Source organism: Oncorhynchus nerka, linkage group LG22, assembly GCF_034236695.1.
Source record: "Oncorhynchus nerka isolate Pitt River linkage group LG22, Oner_Uvic_2.0, whole genome shotgun sequence".
NCBI lineage: Eukaryota > Metazoa > Chordata > Actinopteri > Salmoniformes > Salmonidae > Oncorhynchus > Oncorhynchus nerka.
The window spans coordinates 43,624,324-43,646,774 of NC_088417.1; positions in this window are offsets into that span (position 1 = coordinate 43,624,324).

Here is a 22,451-nt window from a genome sequence, read left to right on the forward strand (position 1 = left end):
GGACAACTGCAAGGTTGGCTCAAAACAAAAGTCATGTAGTACATGCAATAATGAGTAGGAATCTGTGTTTTCAAATGCAAAAGTGATTGCTTTACAGTAGATTATGTCACATGCAGAATGCAAAGCTTATATCAACCACTTTGACACAGCACAATCAACACAGTACAATAACTTATTTATATACTACAATGCCACCAGCTTGATTAACTTGTAATGCCTTTACTATAAATGTCCCCCAGATTTAGTTTCACATGAAGTGACGGCACAGTTTTTCCAGTATCTGCACATCCGTATTCCAGTATATCTGTACAACTGCATCCTAGAGATAACTGTCAAGTGGCGTGAGCCCTGTGATCTAACCTAGGAGACATCTACAATATAACATCCAGCAGAACAATAAGCCAAACGCTTCATCCCCTCCTCATAACAACTCCATACTTTGTCTGGTCTGTTCCACAGGAAGGAGATACCAAGCAGACAGCAGACCACATTCACTCTGCTGAACTGTCTAAATCAGATGGTGTCTCAAGATACGTCCCAAATGGCACCCTATTTCCTACTGTACTTTGAATCAGAGCCCTATTGGCCGTCAAACATACTAGCAAATAGGGTGCCAATTTGGACACAACCTCAGTGCCAGGTCAGTGTGATGAGACGTGGAGGGACAGTGTGGGTCCAGGGGAAGTGGTGCAGTTCAGCTCTGGTTCCTGCCGAGGGGGAGAGACTGGCTGTTTTCTAAGGCATATATTTCATACTGTAGGTGGGGGGAGGGGGGGTGTATCCCATGCATGCATACATAAAGAATCAAACGTCTTTGTACTAAGCGTAATATTTGATGTGAGTGTTACAAAGTATTACAAGGAAATGCATGTGTGTTGAGATCCTAGGAACTAGGAGGTTGCTTATTACCCATGCCCAATGAGGTGACCAAGAGGTTAACAATGGGTTAATGAACATTGTATTTTTCCACTGGTGACATGTTTAAAGGTGCAGTCTGGGATCTGGAAATCTGTTGAATGGACATTTCAAATCTTGATATTTAAAGATTGATTCTTGAAGAATATAACTTACAAATGCCTCATAAGCTTAGTACAAATCTTACCGTAAGAGTGGAAATTGGAGTTGATGATCAATTGGAGTTGATGATCATACCTGACGAGTGTCTATAAATTCCTGTCTGTCACGAGAGATTATAGTTGCTTCTAGAGGATCAAGTCATGTTTTATGAGCTCCTGTACGCTGCCGCTGTCTAATCTTAATTTTCCTCATAATTGAATGTAGAAACGGACTGCTTCGCTCTCTGAACCCTCGAAATAGCGTCTTACATCAGGGTTTATTCCTCCAATGTTTACAAACAACAATACCATATATATATATATATATATATAAACATGCATAGCTTGTGGGTGTCATGAACTGTCAGTCCTTCTAGAGACTCATCTAGACACTAGTGCAGGACTTTTCAACACTGTTCCTGGAGAGCGACTCTCCTGTAGGTTCTCTCTCCATCTCGAGTTATAACACCTGATTCAGCATATCAACCATCTAATCATTAGAATCAGGTGCACTAGATTACGACGCCAGGACAGCGGAGTCAATCACCACCTTCCGGAGACACCTGAAACCCCACCTCTTTCAGGAATACCTAGGATAGGATAAAGTAATCCTTCTCACCCCCTTAAAAGATTTAGATGCACTATTGTAAAGTGGCTGTTCCACTGGATGTCTTAAGGTGAACGCACCAATTTGTAAGTCGCTCTGGATAAGAGCGTCTGCTGAATGACTTAAATGTTAAATGTAAATGTAGATTACGGTTGGACTGAAAACCTACTGGACAGTATGAATGTCTATGAACATGAGAGGGGTTACATTTCCCTAGACCCATCCCTCAGCAGTACACTCAAACAAGTGGCTGGGCTGTCATTTTGCTAGAATACAAATCCCAGATTGTAGCCTTAAAGGCAGTATGTGGCATGCTGAGGGAAACAGAGTGAGTGAGGAAGTCCTGTTCTGCCTATTCTGTCTCCACAGTAACAGTGATGGATGAAAGTCTGCTTTGTCCCCACGGAGGGAAGGCGACGTTCTCTCCAGCCTGATTAATTTCTTATTGGTACAGGGGAGACAAGCAAGTGATGAAGTAATGAAAATAGCCACAGATGCAATCCGGTCAATTATAGATGAAAGCTTTCTGTGCTCCAAAGCAATCAGGAAGACAAATCTGGTGCACTTAACAAATGAAATGGACTTGCTCATTCCAGATTTAATCTGAACATCTTTTCCTGTTACATCAAAAGGATGGAGGATAAGTTCAAAGACCGAGACAAAGTCAAGACAAAGTCTCTGAGAAAAACTACTGAGACACAATGTTGTTCTTCAGAACTTCCAGAAATGATCTGCTTTGGCTTTGTTTTTGAAAATGTACATTTGGATCAATATAGGTTTATTTGTTTTCTTGACACATACTAAGTAATCCGTCTCTATCCTATACCATCAGACTTAACCAGGTAAACAACTGCCTCCAAAGCTTCCCATTTATCTATTTTGATTTCATTATCATAATAGCGTGAATTTGGCCTGTAAGATGGAAGATGATACAAGAAAAACCACCAGTACAGAAAAAGAAAAGCATCAATGGACCACATTTTGATGAAAACAAGCTTTTAATGCCTTGTAGGCAAGATGACACATGATCTTGTTGATTTTGACTCAGGCTATTCATTGAAAGGCTATCAGGGCTTAACACTGGCTTGTTAAGCCTCTGTCCTGGATATACTACGTCAGGAGTTCACCACTGCACCTCTCTGTAAACACAGTTTTTTAGTAGAGATATTATGTTCGTGCTAAGTGTTTACATTTTAGAGGCCAATCTTGGCGGTGTAGAGCAATGTTAATATTTAAAGCCAATTTCCTGCAATTCTACACATTTCTCCATTAAGCTGAGATACATTTTTGTAGTTATAAAGTACATTTCCTCCAATTCGAAACATTTTACTTGTCACGCCCTGACCTTAGATATCTCTGTTTTCTTTATATTTTGGTTAGGTCAGGGTGTGACACGGGTGGGTACGCTAATTTTTGAATTGTCTAGGGGTTTTGTATGTCTATGGTTGTTGTAGGTCTAGGGGTTTTTGTATTTCTCTGTTGGCTTGATATGGTTCTTAATCAGAGACAGCTGTTTATCGTTGTCTCTGATTGGAGATCATATTTAGGTAGCCATTTCCCTTTTGTGTTTTGTGGGATCTTGTCTTTGTGTAGTTGCCTGTCAGCAATTGTTTGTATAGTGTCACATTTTGTTAGTTTGGTCAGTGTTCATTCTTTATTCTTTAATAAATAAGAATGTACGCATGCTGCGCCTTGGTCCTATCCTTATAACGAACATGACATTGCCATGGAGCTGAGGAAAATGTTACAATTTTAAAGCTAATTTCCTGCAATGCTATGCATTTTGCCATGAAACATACTAACAAAGTCGTTAATAATATATTCATTGATTTGGGAATTTTCATTTTGGGGATTGTTAGTCCTCAAAGATTATATTATTTAAAAAATATATAGGTCTGTTATAATATTTTCTACATACTTTATATCTGTTTTTTAAGTTATCACCGAAAGCGGTTTCCCATCCAATTAATTACTAAACTGTTCGGACATAATGCCCAAAGATTTCAATGGTAGAAAAATCCCTGTATGTAGGCCAGTGCCTTCAGAAAATATTCACAAACCTTCACTTGTTCCAGAAAAAATTGTGTTAAAGCCTGAATGTAAAATGGATTAAATGGAGATGTGTCACTGACCTACACACAATACCCCATAATAACAACGTGGAATTATGTTTTTAGAAATGTTTACAAATTAATAAAACATGAAACGCTGAAATGTCTTGAGTCAATAAGTACTGTACTGAAACCCTTTGTTATGGCGAGCCAAAATAAGTCCAGGAGTAAAAATGTGCTTAATAACAAGTCACATAATCAATTGAAATAATAGTGTTTCACGTGATTTTTGAATGACAACCTCATCTCTGTACATCACACATACAATTAACTGTAAGGTCCCTGAGTCTAGCAGGGAATTACAAAAACAGATTCAACCACAAAGACCAGGGAGGTTTTCCAATGGTTTCCAAAGAGGGGCACCTATTGGTAGATGGAAGAAAAAAAACAGACATTGAATATCCCTTTGAGCATGGTGAAGTTAATAATTACACATGGGATGTCACTACAAAGGTACAGGCGTCCTTCCTATCTCAGTTGTCGAGGAAGAAAACCGCTCAGGGATTTCACCATGAGGCCAATGATAGGAGTTTAATGGTTATGATAGGAGAAAACTGAGGATGGATCAACAACATTGTAGTTACTCCACAATACTAACCTAAATGACAGAGTGAAAAGAAGGAAGCTTGTACAGAATACAAATATTCCAAAACATACAATTTGCAATGAGGCACTACAGAGTTTGGCAAAGAAATTAACTTTATGTCCTGAATACACAGCGTAATATACACAGCGTAATGTAACTCTTCATATTGTCAAGCATGGTGGTGGCTGCATCATGTTATGGGTATGTTTGTCATTGGCAAGGACTAGTGACTATTTTAGGATACAAAGAAATGGAATAGAGCTAAGCATATGTCACGCCCTGACCTGAGTATTCTTTGTTTTCTTTATATATTTTGGTTATGTCAGGGTGTGACATGGGTGATGTATGTGTTTTGTACTGTCTAGGGGTTTTGTAGGTTTATGGGGTTGCTTACCATCTAGGTGTTTATGCATGTCTATGGTTGTCTAGATTGGTTCTCAATTAGAGGCAGCTGTTTATCGTTGTCTCTGATTGAGAACCATATTTAGGCAGCCATCTTCTTTGGTTCTTTCGTGGGTTATTTTCTATGTCTGTGTCTATTTGCATGGGTCTGCACATTTAGATTATATAGCGTCACAGTTGTTTTGTAAGTTTGTTTCAGTGTTCTTTCTTCATTAAATATAGAACATGTATTCATATCACGCTGCGCCTTGGTCTCCTCACTACGACGACTGTGACAGCATAGGCAAAATCCTACAGGAAACCCTGCTTCAAATGGGAGACAAATTCGCCTTTCAGCATGACGATAAATTAAAGCACAAGGCCAAATATACACTGATGTTGCTTACCAAGATTAAATGTAATGTTACTGAATGGCCTAGTTACAGTTTTGGGTTAAATTGACTTGAAAATCTATGGAAGACTTGAAAATGTCTGTCTAGCAAACCAACTTGACAGAGCTTGAAAAATAAAAAATGTTGTACCATTTTTTAAATATTTTTATTTAATAACCTTTATTTAACTAGGCAAGTCAGTTAGGTACAAATTCGTATTTACAATGACGGCATATCCCGGCCTATGGAACAATCCAGGTCTGCAAAGCTCTTAGAGACTTTTCCAGAAAGACTCACAGCTCTAAACGCTTCCAAAGGTGATTATAACATATATTGACTCAAGGGTGTGAATTATGTAACTAAATAATTTCATTTCATTTTCAATACCTTTGCAAACATTTCTAAAAACATGTTTTCACTTTGTGATTATGGGGTATTGTGTGTAGATGGGTGAGAAAAAAATACGAAAGAAGTCAAAATGTGGAAGAAGTCAAGGGGTATGAATACTTTCTGAAGGCACTGCATGTATGGCCTATACTGTATGTATAGAATAATGAATTAGAATAATGAGTTTAATTGTTTTTTATGACTGTGGGGCTCTGTTTTTGCGATGATGCAGGAAAAGACAAATGGGATATAATAAATATGCCCTTTTCATTCAGAGATGAAAGATTTATGAAGCACAGATAACCAGACAGAGTCATTTCCTCCCAGTCAGCACCACCATTCTCAGTGTGGCGCAAAAGAGAGAAGAGGATAGTTTGGCTTTTAGACAAAACATTTACAATACTGAATAACAAATTTTGGAGAACTTATAGCACCTAAAGTTGAGGAATGAATATGGAAAGTGTGTATGAATTTAACCTCTACAGGAATGGTAAACCCCCCCCCCCACCTGCAGGACAGTTGAGCTTACGTGCGCTAATGTGATTAGTTAGCATGAGGTTGCAAGTAACAAGTACAACCATCACTAAATTTGATGCAACACATTCCTAATCCCTCTCCAATGAGAAAACTGCATTTACAAATTGGCTGCTAAGCCTGAAGTCTCACTATCTATACATCTTTCTGTATGGAACATCAACCATAAGCAACGGTATATCAGTAGAAGAAGTGTTCTAAGCTCTGGGGCCTTTTTCATGTTATGACTTCATACTGTAGACTACTACAGGATGATATAGACCTCTATCAGACCTTTATCACTCAAGGTGGTTACAGTAACCATGAGAAACTCCTATTCAAAGCACAATACAAAGCATTTAACAAGTGTGGTTTATATGTGACCTATTCCGTGAATGTTTCCCAGGAACCTGTCCATATCAGATTTTCATGAGACTTGTGGGGTTAGCTCTGGAATTGTCACCAAGTATGACTAGACCGTCCTCGGTTTCCTTTGGAGTCACTTCAGTCCAACGTTTAGTGCTACAGCAGATTCAAAGAGACAGGCTTGTTGTGTAGAATGACTGATTTGGCGGGCCGGAAGAGGAGCTTCTGACCAATCACTTTACAGGCAGTATTTAAGAAACCCGACAGTAACACGATAAGGTGTCCCTTGGGCCACATCGCTCGTTACATACAGTACCCTCTTCATCCATGTCGTCTGTACATTACACTTTGTATTGTTTATGCTTTTCCAGAGAATGTGAGTGTGATCTCTGAACTGCCAAAATGGCCACCAGTAGTCGAGTTCTCTCCGAGTTCTCTCACTGTCCCTGAGTGCTTACCGTCCGTGTGCGATATAAACCTAAGGCAGAGAGAACTCTATCCTCAATCAGTCACTGCTCTCTATCAGTCCCAGAATGCTGTATTGGATGCATTAATTCTTAATAAATCAAGGAGTGAGAGGCATACTTGGACTGACGGACTAAATGAATAGTATAAATAAAAAATGATTATGCCATAAGCCGATACGCACTGCTTACTCTCTCCTGGCAATCTCTGACTGAGTGACAGTAATGAGGAAGAGATGGGCTTTCTGTCTTCCTCTGTCCTTGCAATGTCCAGCATATTGGTTTCCTCATTTATCTCTCAGTGGGAATGTAAAAAGTGAATTGCCCCATTCACATGGATGACACAGGCATGACATTCAGAATGAGCTGTCTGTCTGTTTGTCTGTCTCCATCAATGTGTCTGTTCCTCACTATGCTCCAAAAATGCCTTCTCGAACATGTGAACTATCATGTACCTTAATAACAAACGTTTATGTCATCTGTAAATATGAATAAAGTTGTTAAATTACGAGCATAGTTGGTTTAGCAAAAGAAAAAGTCAGGAATCTTCCTGCTAGCCATGATTGGCATGATTACTTCACTACATTCCGAAAGAAAATAATGTACTTTTTACTCTAAACATTTTCCCTGACAGCCAAAAGTACTCATTACATTTCGACTCAAATTGTCCAATTCACACTCTTATGAAGAGAACATCCCTGGTCATCTTTACTGCATCTGATCTGGCAGACTCACTGAACACAAATGCTTTGTTTGTAAATTATGTGTGTGTTGGAGTGTGCCCCTGGCTATCCGTCAATAAAAAATAAAAATATTGTGCTGTCTGGTTTAATATATGGAATTTTTATTTTTGACTTTATCCACCACTCGATGTGGCTGGGGGTGGTTATAGCATTTCTTTCACATGACCCATCAATTTAGACAAGTGTGTCTGGGGAAGCGTCATCTAATGTTTCTAAAATATTTTTATCTGTTTACCTGTAATTTTTCCTTATTGTAGGTTACTACTTTTACCACTTTAAGTCTTATTCTTTACTACATTACTCACTGTTTAGCACATGACCTCACATGTGAATCCTTAAAGAGATGGGTGGGGCTGGCTTCAGAGGGTGTGAACAATTCTGAATGGGCATAGACAAAGGAGGGCTCTCCAGTAGGTACCAAAACATTCAAAGGCCCTTTTCTCAAACATGAGTTTACAAGTTTTTCAACTTTCAAAGCAGAATTACTTCCCCAATGTTCCTCAAAATGCAGTGTATGAAATACCATTTTGTAGCTCCGAGTCTCTACTTTCATCCAATGTAAAAAATAAAAAACATTACAAATTTTGCTACATAAGCCCGATTTGAGCCAGTCAGTCACATATTTGTTTTCTGTCAATAAGCCCTATAAAATAAAACACTATCAACACTATCCATTATGAAAGTAATAGAAAAATGTGTATTTTGGTGCAAATGTCATCAAACATAAGCACACACAGCAAATTGTTATCATGAATGTCTAAGGTGGTGGATTTCAGTGCTGAAGCATGAAATCATTTCGCTATATGTCAGATAAGGTTCTCAAATAGGAACAAAATAAACGTTTCTCGCCAAACTAAAAAGATATGACCACCGTGGCAAAACATAACACATTGATTGTTTCCAAACAGCTGAAAACACTCAAAAAATCTTACAACTGTGATTTAGCAGATGTTGGATCTGATTTGGGGCGTCACCCGTCATGGAGGACAAAGACCGGATATAAAGCAGTTGAAGGTGAGGTCACGCCCACAGCACTGCTTAGTCACTGCACATCTGTCTTCCTCTGCTCCCTACAGGTCAGGGCCGGCTGGGAGGAGAGTCACATTATAGAGAGGCCAGAGAGCCACCACACCCAGTCCCTCTTCCCATCCTCCCCATCCTCCTCCAGTCACACACAAACATGGGGAAACGATGAAAGGAATCAAGATCACAATCTACTGTACTGTACTGTATAGGCCTATCCATGATGCAAAGCAGCCAAACTAAAGCACAAGGTGATTTAGCATTTTTATCATACCTGCCAGTGCCAGTTCCAGGCATATGTGACATATTGCTTAGGGCCCCCGGACGCTACCTGTACAGAGCACATGCCCCTTCCAGTCTCCTAAGTGCCCTTTTGGTTGGTGGTATAATTTCCACCCGCCAAACCATTGTTTATACATTTTTTGTCATTGTTGTTTAGAACCCACTACCCGCAGGTCGTCATCAAGTTTGCCATCTCCCATCCCCATCCGTTGGTTGAGCCTGGTGATCTGCCCTGTAAGGGGAGAATTTACACTGTACGGAGATTGCGCGCACCCGGTATCCAGACATGCATGGCGTGAGAGATGCGGTCAACAGTACTGCCACAGCAGCATAACATTTGATTAACACTTGATTTAGCCTACATCATCATCAATATTTCGTCCCATGGACCTGAAAAAAGAACTCTCTGGGAAAAATACATTTGGAGGTGTACGTTTCATTGTGAACTACTCATGATGGAATTATGGTAAAGTTTAGGAACTCAAGTCCTTTTGTTCTCCTGATCTGGAATACCTCACCATCAAATGCATTACCTCCCAAGAGAATTTCTTTGGTCATCATCACGGCCATGTAATTGCCTCCCCAAGCCGAAACCACAATGGCTCTCAAGGAACTACACTGGACTTTGTGCAAAGTGGAAACCACATATCCTGAGGCCGCTTATTGTAGCTGGGGACTTTAATAAAGGAATTCTGAGGAAAACTCTAATGAACTTCTATAAACACATCTCCTGTGCACTCGCTCATTGAGCACTCTTTACCATTGCTACTTCCCCTTCCAGGATGGCTACAAGGCCCTCCCTCACCCTCCATTCGGCAAATCAGAACACGCCACCATTTTCTCCTCCCTTCCTATATACAGAAACTTAAACTGGAAGTACACGTGGTAAGGAATGTTCAACGTTGGTCTGACCAATCGGATTCTATTTTTCAAGATTGTTTTGATCACATGGACTGGGAAATGTTCTGGGTTGCCTCTGAGAATAGTATTGACGTTTACACGGACTCTGTGACTGAATACATCAGGAAGTGCATAAAGGATGTTGTTCCCACTGTGTAACGGCCGTTGTTGGTGGAAGAAGGTGAGGACCAATGCGCAGCGTGGTAAGTGTCCATATTTTTATAAAGAAATTGAACACTGAACAAAAACAACAAAGTGAAGGAACGAAACCAAAACAGTTCTGTCTGGTGCAGAATACAAAAACTCAACAGAAATTAATCACCCACACCACACAGGTGGGAAAAGGCTACCTAAGTATGATTCTCAATCAGAGACAACTAACCTCTGATTGAGAACCATACCAGGCCAAACACAAAAACACCACATAGAAAAAGGAACATAGACAACCCACCCAACTCACGCCCTGACCATACTAAAACAAAGACATAACAAAAGAACTCCGACCGCAAAACCTGAACCTATAGGGGAGGGTCTGGGTGGGTGTCTGTCCGCGGTGGCGGCTCTGGCGCGGGACGTGGACCCCACTCCACCATAGTCTTTCTCCGCCTCTTAACCTGCCTCCGTGGCGCCTTTCGAGCGGCGACCCTCGCCGCCGACCTCGGACTGGGGACCCTAGCAACGGATCCCGAATGGACGGGAGATTCCGGCAGCACCGGACAGGCGGGAGTCTCCGGCAGCTCCGGAGTGAAGGGCGATTCCGGCAGCCCCGGAGTAACGGACGGCTCTGGCAGCTGACCAGCGGCTCTGGCAGCTCCTGACTGAACGGCGGCTCTGGCAGCTCCTGACTGACCGGCTCTGGCAGCTCCTGACTGGCGGGAGACTCTAGCAGCTCAGGATAGACGGGAGACTCTGGCAGCTCAGGACAGACGGGAGACTCTGGCAGCTCAGGACAGACGGGAGACTCTGGCAGCTCAGGACAGACGGGAGACTCTGGCAGCTCAGGACAGACGGGAGACTCTGGCAGCTCAGGACAGACGGGAGACTCTGGCAGCTCAGGACAGACGGGAGACTCTGGCAGCTCAGGACAGACGGGAGACTCTGGCAGCTCAGGACAGATGGGAGACTCTGGCAGCTCAGGACAGATGGGAGACTCTGGCAAATCAGGACAGACTGGAGACTCTGGCAGCTCAGGACAGACGGGAGCACCTGTAGGGAGGAGACGGAGGGACAGCCTGGTGCGGGGGCTGCCACCGGAGGCCTGGTGCGTGAAGGAGGCACCGGATAGACCGGACCGTGGAGGCGCACTGGAGGTCTCGAGCACCGAGCCTGCACAACCCTACCTGACTGGATACTCCCTGTAGCCATGCCAGCGCGGCGAGGTGGGCTATACCGCACTGGGCTGTACTGGCGAACCGGGGACACCATGCATAGGGCTGGTGCCATGTACCCCGGCCCGAGGAGATGCACTGGAGACCAGATGCGCTGAGCCGGCTTCATGGCACCTGGCTCGATACCCACACTAGCCCGGCCGATACGAGGCGATGTAATGCACCGGGCTATGCCTGCGCACCGGGGACACCATGCGCCTCATGGCATAACACAGTGCCTGCCAGGTCCACCTCTCTCCACAGTAAGCACGTGGAGTTGGCTCACGTCTCCTACCTGACTTAGCCACACTCCCCATGTGCCCCCCCCTCAAGAAATCTTTGGGGCTGCCTCTCGTCCCAGCCGCGCTGCCGTGCAGCCTCCCATGTCCAGGAGTCTTGAGATTTGTGCAGCCTCCCAAGTCCAGGAGTCTGAGATTTCTGCCGCTGCCCGTTACCACGGTGCTTGGTCCTTGGTTGGTGGGTGATTCTGTAACGGTTGTCTGTGGTGGAAGGTGAGGACCAATGCGCAGCGTGGTAATGCGTTTAATGCGTTTGAGCCAATCAGTTGTGTTGTGACAGGGTAGGAGTGGTATACACAAAATAGCCCTATTTGGTAACATACCAAGTGCATATTATGGCAAGAACAGCTCAAATAAGCAAGAAATATTACAGTCCATCGTTACTTTAAGACATGAAAGTCAGTCAAGAACTTTGAACGTTTCTTTAAATGCAGTTGCCAAAACATCAAGCGGCAGGCTGTGTAAGGGCTATTTGACCAAGAAGTGGTCATCAGATGACCTGGCCTCCACAATCACCCGACCTCAACCCAATTGAGATGGTTTGGGATGAGTTGGACCGCAGAGAGAAGGAAAAGCATCCAACAAGTGCTCAGCATATGTTGGAAAATTGTTGGAAAAGCATTTCAGGTGAAACTGGTTGAGAGAATGCCAAGAGTGTGCAAAGCTGTCATCAAGGCAAAGGGTGGCTAAGTTGAAGAATCTAAAATCAAAAATATATTTTGATTTGTTTAACACTTTTTTGATTACTACATGATTCCATATGTGTTATTTCATAGTTTTGATGTCTTCACTAATAATCTACAATGTAGAAAATAGTACAAATAACGAAAAACCCTTGAATGAGTAGGTGTGTGTCACGCCCTGGCCTTAGTATTTTGTGTTTTCTTTATTATTGTGGTTAGGCCAGGGTGTGACATGGGCGATTATGTGTTTGTCTTGTCTAGGGGTTTTGTAGATTAATGGGGTTGTGTTTAGTATAGTATTCTAGGTAAGTCTATGGTTGCCTAGAGTGGTTCTCAATCAGAGGCAGATGTTTATCGTTGTCTCTGATTGGGAACCATATTTAGGCAGCCATATTCTTTGCTATTTTGTGGATGATTGTTCCTGTCTCTGTGTTTGTTGCACCAGATAGGGCTGTTTTGGTTTTTCACGTTTCTTGTTTTGTAAATTGTTTGTATTTTTCATCTTTCTTAAAAAGGTGTATAAAGATAACCACGCTGCATGTTGGTCCTCCTCTCTTTCACCAGAAGAAAACCATAACAGAGTGTCCAAACTTTTGACTGGTACTGCATGTTTGGCTCTGAAAATTATACCAGGTGTCCAGTGAAATGGATGACATTAAACCAGTAATATTTCATCCTTGAAAAGCTATCTCCAGGCTGCTGGACTTCTTCGGCATACTGGTTATTGTTCGGAATTGCAGATGACTGAGGTGCCCAAAGTAAACTGCCTGTTACTCAGGCCCAGAAGCTAGGATATGCATATAATTGGTAGCATTGGATAGAAACGTTTCTAAAACTGTTAATGTAATGTCTGAGTATAACAGAACTGATATGGCAGGCAAAATCCCGAGGAAAATCCCCCTGGAATTTTAATGTAGCTTCTTACATGACCCTCGGTTGAAAATAACAAACAAATCATGGTGCGGATGGCAATACAGAAAGGCTCCTCACGGAGACAACCTCTCACATGTTCTCAATGGCCTAGAACCGAGGAGACTTGATGCACCACCCCATAGCACCCAAATAAATACACTTCCCCTCTGTCACAGGTGTGACTCATCAAGTGTGATTAGAGATAGATTGAGGAGAGAGAGGGAACAAAAAGAGAACAAAATGATAATACAACAAAATGACATCACATACTCTCATTCACACAACCACTTAACAATAACGGATCAGGGTGTAATGATGAAAGTATGCATATAACTGTGAATTGATTAAATATGGATTGATTATGATACTGGTCGTTATATCAAATGATAAATACAAACACATCCATACTTCCACTCTCTCATACTCAAAACCAAATTGGCTCCTGAGTGGCGCAGTGGTCTAAGACACTGCATCTCAGTGCAAGAGGCATCACTGAACTATCGCCCCATAGCACTCACTTCTGTTATCATGAAGTGCTTTGAGAGGCTAGTTAAGTATCAAGTATCATATCCACCTTACCTGACTCCCTAGACCCACTTCAACCTTGCATACCGCCCCAATAGATCCACAGACGATGCAATCGCCATTGTACTGCACACTGCCCGATCACACCTGGACAAGAGGAATACCTACTTAAGAATGGTGTTCACGGACTATGGCTCAACATTCAACACCATAGTACCCTCCGAGCTCATCATTGAGCTCAGGGCCGTGGGTATCAGGGCCGCCCTGTACATCTGGGTCCTGTTCTTCCTGACAGGCCGCCCCACAGGTGGTGAAGGTAGGAAACAACACCTCTACAGCGCTGATCCTCAAGACAGGGGTGTGTGCTCAGCCCCTTCCTGTACTCCCTGTCCCCCCATGACTGCATGACCACACGCGCCTCCAACTCAATCATCAAGTTTGCAGACGACACAACAGTAGTAGGCCTGATTAACGACGAGATAGCCTACAGGGAGGAGGTGAGGGCCCCAGCAGAGTGGTGCCAGAAAAATAACCTCTCCCTCAACATCAACAAAACAAAGGAGCTGATCGTGGACTTCAGGAGACATTAGAGAGAGCACGCCCCACATCAACAGAGCCGCAGCAGAGAGGGCTAAAAGCTTCAAGTTCCTTGGCGCGGACATCACTGACCACCTGAAATGGTCCATGCACATAGACAGTGTGGTGAAGAAGGCGCAACAGTGCCTCTCCAACCTCAGGAGGCTGAAGAGCATCCTGTCAGGCTGTATCACCGCCTGGGGTGGTGTGATCAGCCCAACGCATCACCGGGGGCACACTGCCACCATTCAGGACATCTACAGCAAAGCACAGAAAACTTGCTCTAAAACTACTACATTTTCTCTACGTCAATGTGTAGAATTACGGGAAATGTACTTTAAATCTACACATTTTCTCTCCACTGTCAAGAGATGGGCCACTAAAATGTTTTGTTGCAAGGTGGGGGGGGGCCCAACCAAATCACACTTAGGGTCACAAAAGACTAGAGCCGGCCCTGATCCCTGTAATATGTTATCAATCTGCAAAGCCCTGTAGAGCAAGCCATTAATCACAATCATCAATGTCAGTGCGGCCTGTGGCAAACATTAAAGGCAGAGGACATTCATCAGGACTCAATCAATGCTGATTGGGCCAGAGTAATGCATCAGGCCCCTGGAGGGAGTAAACACAGGTATAAAATACATGCTTTGTCAGTCACTGGCCTGGAAAAACAGATGTACTAGAGAGAGTATATGCTGTGTCTGTCAGTACAACTTCACACAATTTAAAGCACTACTGTCTATGTTTCTCAATGGACATTTACAGTAGATACTGTTTGTGGGTACTGTAGTATAACCTAAAGTACAATAGAGTCAAGCATGCGGTGGACACGATACAGACAACAGAATTTGCAGTTCCCAATAATCAGTATCTATTCAGAATAATCACAAATATTTGCAGAGCTAGCAGTGTAGAAATCCTGGAGCACTTAGGGTAGTCCCAGGAGAGTTCACTATTCAAAACAAATCAAATGTTATTGGTCACATACACATATTTAGCAGATGTTATTGCGGGCATAGTGAAATGCTTGTGTTCCTAGCTCCAGCAGAGCAGTTGTATCTAACAATTCACAACAATACACACAAATCTAAAAGTAAAAGAATGGAATTAAGAAATATATCAATATTCTTACGAACAATGTCTGAGTGCCATAAACTAAAATACAGTAGAATACGGTATATACATATGAAATGAGTAAAACAGTATGTAAACATTATTAAAGTGAGTAGTGATTCCATGTCTATATACATATGCACTTCTACTGACCTCGCCTTCTGGATGATAGTGGGGTGTTTAGGCCATGGGTTGTGTGGTTGATGTCCTTGATGACCTTTTTGGCCTTCCTGTGACATCGGGTGCTGTAGGTATCCTGGAGGGCAGGCAGTGTGCCCCCAGTGATGCGTTGCGCAGACTGCAGCACTCTCTGGAGTGCCCTGTGGGCGGTGCATTTGCCACACCAGGTAGTGGCACAGCCCGACAGGACGTTCTCAATTGTACATCTGTAAACGTTTGTGAGGGTCTTAGGGACCAAGTCAAATTTCTTCAGCCACCTGAGGTTGAAGAGGTGCTGTTGTGCCTTCTTCGCCACACTGTCTGTGTGAGTGGACCATTTCAGATTGTCAGTGATGTGTATCAACCTTCTCCACTGCGGTCCCGTCAATGTGAATAGGGGTGTGCTCTCTCTGTTGCTCTGTTGCTGATTTTGTTGATGTTGATGGAGAGGTTAGCCTGTCTTGTCATTGTTGGCAATCAGAACTACTACTGTTGCGTCATCTGCAAACTTGATGATTGAGTTGGAGGCGTGCATGGCCACGTAATCATGGGTGAACAGAGAGTACAGGAGGGGGTTGAGCATGCGTTCTTGTGGGGCCCCTGTGTTGAGGATAAGTGTGGTGGAGGTGTTGTTTCCTACCTTCACCAACTGGGGGCGGTCCGTCAGGAAGTCCAGGACCCAGTTGCATAGTGCGGGGTTCAGACCCAGGGCCCCGAGCTTAATGATGAGGGTACTATAGTGTTGAAGGCTGAGCTATAGTCCATGAACAGTATTCTTACATACAGTTGAAGTCGGAAGTTTACATAGACTTAGGTTGGAATCATTAAAACTAGTTTTTCAACCACTCCACAAATTTCTTGTTAACAAACTATAGTTTTGGCAAGTCGGTTAGGACATTTACTTTGTGCATGACACAAGTCATTTTTCCAACAATTGTTTACAGACAGATTATTTCACTAATAATTCACTGTATCACAATTCCAGTGGGTCAGAAGTGTATATACACTAAGTTGAACCTGCCTTTAAACAGCTTGGAAAATTCCAGAAAATGATGTCATGGCTTTAGAAGCTTCTGAAAGGCAAAGTGACATCCTTGAAGTCATTTGGAGTTGTACCTGTGGATGTATTTCAAGGCCTACCTTCAAACTCAGTACCTCTTTCCTTGACATCATGGGAAAATCAAAAGAAATCAGCCAATTATTCCATTCCCCCCCCCCCATGCAACAACAACCAACAAAATTAACAAAATTGACACAGGGAACAAATTGAGGACCAGACAGATATACAGTGCCTTGCAAAAGTATTCATCCCCCTTGGCATTTTCCTATTTTGATGCATTACAACCTGTCATTTAAATGGATTTTTATTTGGATTTCATGTAATGGACATACACAATATAGTCCAAATTGGTGAAGTGAAATGAAAAAAAGAACTTGTTTTTGTGGTGCATGCTTAAGTGGTGGATGCATATGTATTCTCCCCCTTTCCTATGAAGCCCCTAAATAAGATCTGGTGCAACCAATTACCTATAGAAGTCACACCATTCGTTAAATAAAGTCCACCTGTGTGCAATCTAAGTGTCACATGATTTGTCACAAGATTTCAGTATATATACACACCTGTTCTGAAAGGCCCCAGAGTCTGCAACACTGCTAAGCAAGTGGCACCATTAAGACCAAGGAGATCTCCAAACAGGTCAGGGACAAAGTTGTACAGTACGCCTGAAGACTACAGCTAAGATCCCTCTTGTTCTCTCTTTCCTCTATCGTTCCAGTGCTTTACCCTGCAACAGACTCTATTTTTCCAATGCACTTCCCATTGAAGTTCATTAGAGCTGGACTATTATTGCCCTGCCAGAAGTATTTGAGTGGACATTTTAGTTCAAAGGGAGGTTGCTTGCAAGTTATGCATTGTTATGTGAACTGTATTGAGGTGTACTAATGACATGTGGCCGAGAAGATTGTGGACATTTTTAAGGCCTTTGTTGTGTCTGTGAACACCCCCCACATTCATACCCTCTGCACTCCTCCACTGGACGATAATACATATTATTGCAAATCCTCTGACTGGGTTCTTTCTTGTATGAAGTTGCTGTTAAATTGCTCTGCCATTATTATTGTTATTGTATGAGGTATTCTTGTTGGGGTTACCCCTGTGCTGTGATGTGGGTTTTATATGGGGTGTAATTCTTTTTTTCTCTCCACTATCTGCTATCTGGTAAACAGGCTAAGAGGTCCACAAGCTAATTCTTGGGCTACAATACCTCTTTTGCCAATTGGCCTTGACCCTTTACTGCTGAACGGAGCCCCGCCGATCCATCACGATTGGTCTGCTGACGTAATCGTCCGAGGTGGCTTCAACAGGCTCTTCCGTTGTGACATCGCCGAAGCCCCATCTGCTAGCCCTGGCCCGCTAGCTGTCTGAATCGCCGTGTCTCCAGCTCACCTAGTGTAGTAGCGCCTACTGAAGCGGCTCCCTGACTCACCTGTTGCTACTATTTGGACCCTATGATCACTCGGCTACACATGACTCTCCCTAATGTCAATATGCCTTGTCTATTGCTGTTTTGGTTGGTGATTTATTGTCTTATTTCACTGTAGAGCCCCCAGCCCTTTCCAATATGCCTTAGATAGCCCTTTTGTCCCACCCCCCACAACTGCAGTGACCTCACCTGACTTAACTGGTGCCTCTGGAGACAACCTCTCTCATCGTCACTCAATGCCTAGGTTTACCTCCACTGTACTCACATCCTACCATACCCTCGTCTGTACATTACGCCTTGAATCTATTCTTCTACGCCCAGAAATCTTTTTTTCTTCTCTCTGTTCAGAACGCACTAGACGACCAGTTCTTATAGCCTTTAGCCGTACCCTTATCCTACTCCTCCTCTGTTCCTCTGGTGAAGTAGAGTTTAACTCAGGCCCTGCAGCCCCCAGCACCACTCCCATTCCACAGGTGCTCTAATTTGTTGACCTCTGTAACTGTAAAAACCTTGGTTTCATGCATGTTAACATCAAAAGCTTCCTCCCCAAGTTTGTTTTATTCACTGCTTTAGCACACTCCGCCAACCCTGATGTCCTTGGCATGTCTGAATCCTGGCTTAGGAAGGCCACCAAAAGTCCAGAAATTTCCATCCCCAACTATACAATTTTCCGACAAGATAGAACTGCCAAAGGGGGCGGAGTTGCAATCTACTGCAGAGATCTGTCATACTATCCAGGTGCCAAAACAATTTGAGCTTCTACTTTTAAAAATCCACCTTTCCCCATCTAGTCTCTCACCGTTGCCGCTTGTTATAGACCCCCCTCAGCCCCCAGCTATGCTCTGGACACCATATGTGAATTAATTAACACCCATCTATTTTCAGAGTTCATACTGTTGGGTGACCTAAACTGGGATATGCTTGACACCCTGGCCGTCCTACAATCTAAGCGAGATGCCCTCAATCTCACACAAATTATCAAGGAACCCACCAGGTACAACCCTAAGTCCGTAACGATGGGCACCCACTTAGATAGCCTACTTCAGCAGTACTGTATCATTTTAATCATTTTAGTCAATAAGATTCTTGCTACGTAAGCTTAACTTTCTGAACACTCGAGACGTGTTGTCCACTTGTCATTCCAATCTCCTTTGCATTAGCGTAGCCTCTTGTGTAGCCTGTCAACTATGTGTCTGTCTATCCCTGTTCTCTCCTCTCTGCACAGACCATACAAACGCTCCACACCGCGTGGCCGCGGCCACCCTAATCTGGTGGTCCCAGCGCGCACGTCCCACGTGGAGTTCCAGGTCTCCGGTAGCCTCTGGAACTGCCGATCTGCGGCCAACAAGGCAGAGTTCATCTCAGCCTATGCCCTCCCTCCAGTCCCTAGACTTCTTGGCACTGACGGAAACATGGATCACCACAGACAACACTGCTACTCCTACTGCTCTCTCTTCGGCTGCCCACGTGTTCTCGCACACCCCGAGAGCTTCTGGTCAGCGGGGTGGTGGCACCGGGATCCTCATCTCTCCCAAGTGGTCATTCTCTCTTTCTCCCCTTACCCATCTATCGCCTCCTTTGAATTCCATGCTGTCACAGTTACCAGCCCTTTCAAGCTTAACATCCTTATCATTTATCGCCCTCCAGGTTCCCTCGGAGAGTTCATCAATGAGCTTGATGCCTTGATAAGCTCCTTTCCTGAGGACGGCTCACCTCTCACAGTTCTGGGCGACTTTAACCTCCCCACGTCTACCTTTGACTCATTCCTCTCTGCCTCCTTCTTTCCACTCTCCTCTTTTGACCTCACCCTCTCACCTTCCCCCCCTACTCACAAGGCAGGAAATACGCTCGACCTCATCTTTACTAGATGCTGTTCTTCCACTAACCTCATTGCAACTCCCCTCCAAGTCTCCGACCACTACCTTGTATCCTTTTCCCTCTCGCTCTCAGCCAACACTTCCCACACTGCCCCTACTCGGATGGTATCGCGCCGTCCCAACCTTCGCTCTCTCTCCCCCGCTACTCTCTCCTCTTCCATCCTATCATCTCTTCCCTCTGCTCAAACCTTCTCCAACCTATCTCCTGATTCTGCCTCCTCAACCCTCCTCTCCTCCCTTTCTGCATCCTTTGACTCTCTATGTCCCCTATCCTCCAGGCCGGCTCGGTCCTCCCCTCCCGCTCCGTGGCTCGACGACTCATTGCGAGCTCACAGAACAGGGCTCGGGCAGCCGAGCGGAAATGGAGGAAAACTCGCCTCCCTGCGGACCTGGCATCCTTTCACTCCCTCCTCTCTACATTTTCCTCTTCTCTCTCTGCTGCTAAAGCCACTTTCTACCACTCTAAATTCCAAGCATCTGCCTCTAACCCTAGGAAGCTCTTTGCCACCTTCTCCTCCCTCCTGAATCCTCCTCCCCCTCCTCCCTCTCTGCAGATGACTTCGTCAACCATTTTGAAAAGAAGGTCGACGACATCCGATCCTCGTTTGCTAAGTCAAACGACACCGCTGGTTCTGCTCACACTGCCCTACCCTGTGCTCTGACCTCTTTCTCCCCTCTCTCTCCAGATGAAATCTTGCGTCTTGTGACGCCCGGCCGCGTAACAACCTGCCCGCTTGACCCTATCCCCTCTCTTCTCCAGACCATTTCCGGAGACCTTCTCCCTTACCTCACCTCGCTCATCAACTCATCCCTGACCGCTGGCTACGTCCCTTCCGTCTTCAAGAGAGCGAGAGTTGCACCCTTCTGAAAAAACCTACACTCGATCCCTCCGATGTCAACAACTACAGACCAGTATCCCTTCTTTCTTTTCTCTCCAAAACTCTTGAACGTGCCGTCCTTGGCCAGCTCTCCCGCTATCTCTCTCAGAATGACCTTCTTGATCCAAATCAGTCAGGTTTCAAGACTAGTCATTCAACTGAGACTGCTCTTCTCTGTATCACGGAGGCGCTCCGCACTGCTAAAGCTAACTCTCTCTCCTCTGCTCTCATCCTTCTAGACCTATCGGCTGCCTTCGATACTGTGAACCATCAGATCCTCCTCTCCACCCTCTCCGAGTTGGGCATCTCCGGCGCGGCCCACGCTTGGATTGCGTCCTACCTGACAGGTCGCTCCTACCAGGTGGCGTGGCGAGAATCTGTCTCCTCACCACGCGCTCTCACCACTGGCGTCCCCCAGGGCTCTGTTCTAGGCCCTCTCCTATTCTCGCTATACACCAAGTCACTTGGCTCTGTCATAACCTCACATGGTCTCTCCTATCATTGCTATGCAGACGACACACAATTAATCTTCTCCTTTCCCCCTTCTGATGACCAGGTGGCGAATCGCATCTCTGCATGTCTGGCAGACATATCAGCGTGGATGACGGATCACCACCTCAAGCTGAACCTCGGCAAGACGGAGCTGCTCTTCCTCCCGGGGAAGGACTGCCCGTTCCATGATCTCGCCATCACGGTTGACAACTCCATTGTGTCCTCCTCCCAGAGCGCTAAGAACCTTGGCGTGATCCTGGACAACACCCTGTCGTTCTCAACTAACATTACATTTACAATTAAGTCATTTAGCAGATGCTCTTATCCAGAGCGACTTACAAATTGGTGCATTCACCTTATGACATCCAGTGGAACAGTAGTGCATCTAAATCTTTTAAGGGGGGTGAGAGGGATTACTTTATCCTATCCTAGGTATTCCTTAAAGAGGTGGGGTTTCAGGTGTCTCCGGAAGGTGGTGATTGACTCCGCTGTCCTGGCGTCGTGAGGGAGTTTGTTCCACCATTGGGGGGCCAGAGCAGCGAACAGTTTTGACTGGGCTGAGCGGGAACTGTACTTCCTCAGTGGTAGGGAGGCGAGCAGGCCAGAGGTGGATGAACGCAGTGCCCTTGTTTGGGTGTAGGGCCTGATCAGAGCCTGGAGGTACTGAGGTGCCGTTCCCCTCACAGCTCCGTAGGCAAGCACCATGGTCTTGTCGCGGATGCGAGCTTCAACTGGAAGCCAGTGGAGAGAGCGGAGGAGCGGGGTGACGTGAGAGAACTTGGGAAGGTTGAACACCAGACGGGCTGCGGCGTTCTGGATGAGTTGTAGGGGTTTAATGGCACAGGTAGGGAGCCCAGCCAACAGCGAGTTGCAGTAATCCAGACGGGAGATGACGAGTGCCTGGATTAGGACCTGCACCGCTTCCTGTGTGAGGCAGGGTCGTACTCTGCGGATGTTGTAGAGCATGAACCTACAGGAACGGGCCACCGCCTTGATGTTAGTTGAGAACGACAGGGTGTTGTCCAGGATCACGCCAAGGTTCTTAGCGCTCTGGGAGGAGGACACAATGGAGTTGTCAACCGTGATGGCGAGATCATGGAACGGGCAGTCCTTCCCCGGGAGGAAGAGCAGCTCCGTCTTGCCGAGGTTCAGCTTGAGGTGGTGATCCGTCATCCACACTGATATGTCTGCCAGACATGCAGAGATGCGATTCGCCACCTGATCATCAGAAGGGGGAAAGGAGAAGATTAATTGTGTGTCGTCTGCATAGCAATGAT